We start from the raw sequence: 6,000 nt of genomic DNA on the forward strand, positions 1-6,000 counted from the left end.
TAAAAGCTTCTCCAAATTCGACACATACTGTATATAATTTTTTGTAATCCATTTATCATAAATTTATCTCGATCATTTTTCCACTAAAATTGTGAAAATAAAAAAAAGTTCATTAAATACGAAAGTTTTTTTTTTCATAATCAAAATGATCATTTTCTACAAATATCATTTTAGGGTAAAGTTAAATAAAAAGTACAACACAAATGAGAATGATAAGAAGAAATCTAATTCATTGACCTTAAATATGAATTGTGGAGATTAATTTAAATATAAAAATTGCTGAAAAGAGCATGAAGGTAATAACTCACTTATGATGACTTTCTCTCTCCACATGCAAGCAATATATCAATTTTTCCATCATTTTAAAACGCCTATAACTTTTTCATACGACATTTTTTTCGAAATTTTTTTACCATAATAACAAACGTTTTTTTATCTTTAATGTGAATATCATATTTTATATAAAAATAAAAAAAAAGTTGATGGGTTTTCTATATTGTGTTATTTGGTTGTCTATTGTGTTTTTTAATTGGGTTTTTCTATGCATTATGTTATAGATTTTTGTAAGGCCCTGGTCCCGGTGCCCTATTTTGGCGTTAGATTTACTCATAAACACAGTTTTAAATACCATAGTGAATTAAAACTTTCGCAGAATAATAATAAAAGTCAACCATTCATTACAAACATCCATAACTTATTCTTTTTAAAACATAACATAAAATGTAGTATCAAACATCATGACAAATCTTCAAATGCCAGCATCTTCAATCCTGCCATGTGTCCCCCTCAAGCTAGTTGTCTCAGTCTATTTACTCGCGTGCATACTAAAAGTCAGCTACGATGAGTAATACCTAGTTAATCAGGCAACATACAATACATTCACATACTTACATATATATGTATCCGAAGATACACATTACATACTTAGCATGTTACCTTTCTTTCATTCGTACATGCATACTTTCTTTCTTTCATACTTTCATTCTTTTAGCCCGTACATTACATACATATCTATCTATTCGTTTTAAAGTGCATGTCACCCAATAACCTTCGCATATATTATTAGGGTCTGCAACCCTGTAACCTTCGCATATATTATTAGGGTATGCACTCTGTAACATTTGCAGATATTATTAGGGTATGCAATCATGTAACCTTCGCAGATATTATTAGGGTCTGCAATCCTGTAACCTTCGCAAATATTATTAGGGTCTGCAACCCTTTAAGAATACGACCATACAACCATACATTATCTTCATTATAATTTAATTTATTATTTTTGTACTTACACTTAACCTTTTCTGTAACTTTCATACATTATTCATACATCATTCATAAACATTCATATATCATACATACGTCATTCATATATATTCACAAGGCATGCACTTACCACATAAGGTAAGTGAATTAACTAATCACATCGAGTATGCACACATCCCAAAAAACATAACAAGGAAATGGGACTAGAAACTCACCTGAGCTCGGTTCCTTTCAGAGTTAATGGTAACTCATTTCCTTAACTGAGTGTGGCTAACTGTATAACAATTACACGTATCAATTAACTATCCATAACCATATCATATTTCTAGTTTAATATAACCCTAATATAAATGAATGGGGGTCCGGGGGCAGCGCCCATGGCAGTGGGGTTCTACGGGTGTCAGCCCCTAGCGGGGTTCAAGGGGCAAAGCTCCTGGCTGGAGTTAGGCTGTCAGGTCAGCTTGAAAAATTTTTATTTTCATTAACCGTCCTTAACAAAATTTCCATTAAAATTCTTAAATTATTATTTTACTTGCTAACTCATTCGTTATAACGAATGGCCTCTGGTTAGGCCTAATTCTTTATCACATTCGTGATGATGAATGGTTTGATCTTAGACGAATGAATGAGTAACGAATGAATTAGACCATTCTTGATTTCTTGAGACGAATGAGAGGCTCATTCGTTATGGAAACACACGAATGTATCTATAACGAATGGGTTGATTTGTTTTCTAATCATAACGAATGAATGGATAACGAATGAGTATATCATTCGTGACTTCTATAGGACGAATGGGAGGTTCATTCGTTACTGGAACATACAAATGTGTCTCATTCGCTATGATTTTTAATGAATGAACAGTCATCCGCTTATTCATAACAAATGAACATCAGTCTTATCCAAACTTTGAATCAGGTGTCAAAGTCAAAATCGATAAGAACAGTCAACGACACTATATCTGCAATTATCCTTGAAATCACGATGAAACATCACAAATTTGGTATCATTGAACTCAGAATCACAGCGCATGTGAATCATGATCAACCAGTCGTCTAAATATTGCGTTTTAAATGTTGCGATTGATATATATATACACACACACACACACATACGTCTCGTATTTTACCAATTAACCTATTAGATGTTAATGGATTTCAACGAGAATCATTGCGTTTGATTCGTTTTTACCGTTTATATATAGATCTAGGAATACTAAGCGAGCCAAACAAGTTTTCGTTATAAACGTACCTTTAAACTAATCGGTTTAAAAATGCGATCTAGTCTTGATGTCGGTTTTGGCTCGTTACGATGCTCAAACACTAACAAGCTCGGATTTTTACATTCGGATCTTGGATCGGGATATAGAAGGGTGTTTGTGTGTGTTTTTGAAGGTGTAGGCTATGGTATAGAGATGGATGAAAATGGAAAGGATTTGGGCTTAAGGGGTATTTATACTTCCTTAAGCCCATAGACCTAAGCCCCATTCCACCTCTTACTCCATCTTTTAAAGTCTAAGCTCACCCTCTAATAGTTTATTCACCCAATACTAATAAATAATATATTATTAAATAAACAAAATTTCCTTTATTAACATTACCAAAAGTAGGATGTTACAATTTTGGTCATTTTGTTTTTCAATTGATACTCACATTAAAGTTAAAAATTAAAACAAAGATTACGTCATTGTGTCTTCATTCGTCATTGTATCTTTGTGCTCAACATTTGTCTATATATACTTATCTTTGTGTTTTAGTCATTGTGTTATTCATTTAATTTGAGAAAAATAGTATTATGTTCATTGTGAATTACGTTCAAGTCATTTTGTAATATGTAGATTTCATTGTGTTTTACATTTCAAGTCATTGTGTTATATGTATTTACCATTGTGTCTTATGTTTCAGGTCATTGTGTTGTTATATGTATTCATTATTGTGTTTTACGTTTCAGGTTATTGTGGAATACGTATTCATCATTGTGTTTTATGTATTAGATAATTTGTTGGTATTTCTCATTATATTTACATATTATTACACAACGGTGTTATTAGTATTTAAAAAAACACAATAACAAACAGAAATATACAATGAAGAAAAAAGACACAATGGCAAGTAAAAAAACATAATGACGTAAATTATTTTTTATTTTTATATAACAAAATCATACTCATATTAAAGATAAAAAAACATTTTTTTTACGGTGAAAAAATTATAGACATTTAAAAATGATTGGAGAATTAACCTGTGACTTGCATGTGGAGAGAAAAAATGTGTACTATTACTTTTATTCATTTTTCTTTTGGTCCCTACTTAACACATGTCAATTACTTATGGCTTCTCATACTTCTCATTTTTGTGGCCTTGTTAGAATAACTCAACCCTATCACTTTAATCTCCTCTTTGTTAAAATCAATCTTATTTAACTTATTCAAGTTTTGAGTTTTGATGAAATTAATGTTTAAAATCCTTCCTATTTCGGGATTAGTTATGAAAATTCTTACCTTAGCTTAAATATTATGTTAGTAGGATTGAGTAATTCTAACAAAGGCTAACAAAAATAAGAAGTGTGAGAAACCATAATTAATTGACATGTGTAAAGTATGGACCAAAGAAAAATGGTATAAAAGTAGTACATATTTTCTCTCTTCACATACAAGTCACATGTTAATTCTTTCATCAATTTTAAACGTCTATAACCTTTTCATATGATATTTTATTTTAAAATAAAATCCACCAAAATAACAATCGTTTTTTTACATCAATGTGTCTTTTTGCTTACCATTGTGTCTTTCAACTGATCATTGTGTTTTTTTTTAATACTAAGGCCTAGCGTAGTCGGACGTTATGCCCGGCGTTTTGGAGGATAACACAGGAAGCACCCCCCCCCTGCGTTTTGGGTTATTGTTTTTTTCCGGCGTTTTGTACATAACGCAAGTGAAGGCACAAAAATTTAAAAAAAAAAACAAATTCTTCTTCCCAACGGTCATATGACCGTTTAAAAAAAGTTATATATATTAACCAACTTCATCCTCAATCAAAACTACCCAAATTTATAAATCTTTCTTTGTACTCTATATTTCTTCACACCAACTTTCCTATAAACGGATTCTCCTATTCTATATATAATCAGTTTTTTGGGCCCGACCGACAAGCCGAAGACGACACGGTGGAAGAGGAGACGAGTAGTTTTTTTTTAAAGTAATATTTATTTAATAAAATATTATTGTTATTTGATTATTCTTAATAAAAAGATAAAAAAAACAAAAAAAAGTGTAAAAGTTACTAGGCGCCACGTGGCGCATAACGCCTATTGGTGGAAAGTTATGAATACGCCATGTTTTTGTAAAAAAAAACATAATTCTGATTGTGCGCCATGTGACACATAACGCCCAGGGGTGGGGCATTATGACTACACATGATCTAATAATACCGTTGTGTAATAATATGTAAATATAATGAAAAATGCCCACAAAATTATCTAATAAATAAAACACAATGATGGATACATATTATGAATACATACAACACAATGGTCTAAAACGTAAGACGCAATGATAAATACATATAACACAATTGTTAGGCCATGAATTTTATACTAAGGATCATTTATCCTTGACTGTCTTATGGATAGTTTATCTTTGAAATATATATCAGGATATAAAGAATCGACGATCCTCGGTATTACTTGTTTACTAATGATTGCGTTTAGTATGGTGATGTGTTAGACAGGTGTAGCAACTTTAAGACGAACTTGCATCAATTATCCTCATAGAACATCCTCTAGCTGGAACGTGGATCCAGGATCCTACTTCAATGTAGTTGTTAATGGGCGAATTCATGTGAAGATGAACGTGCAAATATCAACAACGGCTATGAGACTCATTCTTCCGCTTATCTCGCTACTGGGTGGCTATTGGCACGTGGTCAAAGGTCGTGGAGCGGCTAGGTGGAAGACTTCGGGATAGATAGGAGATATAGTTAGTGATATTATCTTATTTAAACGAGCTATGATCGAGTAGGAAAACACATGTATTATCACACACACTAGAGCATAAACAAGCATTCTCTTTACACACTAGCATACTTTGTAATCTCGATCATATACTCCACCACACTTGTAACCACCTTTTATTTATCAATATAATCGACGGTGATAGTTTTCACCATCCGGGGGTTTTTTGTGCCGGAGACCACGATAATCATACACTCATCGACCAAAGGTTACCTTGTTGATCCTTGATTGAAGTGATTCGACCAAAGATTATTAATCTTTGACCGACGTCATTTCTTCAAAGATTACCTCGATAAGTTTTGACCGAAGTAAGACTATCTTGGTTAAGGGATTTTTCCCTCGTGATCAAACCTTTGTGTTCACCAATATCGCGCTTATACACTTGTTATTATCAAGTTAGCACCTTACCTCACATAACAGATTTGGATACTTGATCCTTAGCTGATTTTTGTCCAAAACAACAATGACCTGAAACGTAAAACACAATGAAATCTACATATTACACAATGAATTGAACGTAATACACAATGAACATAATACTTTTTTTTAGAATTAAGTGAATTTTGAGCACAATGACTAAAACATAATGATAAGTAGAAGGACAAATGTCGAGCACAACGAACTACTGCTGCTGGAATCAAGACGCAACTACCAATCTTCTAGAGCTCGAAAACTGTTGTTGCCCCGGTGGTTAGCACTAACAGTGATGTTTCATCTATGTTTTCG

This window comes from Bidens hawaiensis, unplaced genomic scaffold (assembly GCF_021521415.1).
Source record: "Bidens hawaiensis isolate Kalapana, Puna unplaced genomic scaffold, B.hawaiensis_p1.1 tig00003698_1, whole genome shotgun sequence".
NCBI classification, from domain to species: Eukaryota; Viridiplantae; Streptophyta; class Magnoliopsida; order Asterales; family Asteraceae; genus Bidens; species Bidens hawaiensis.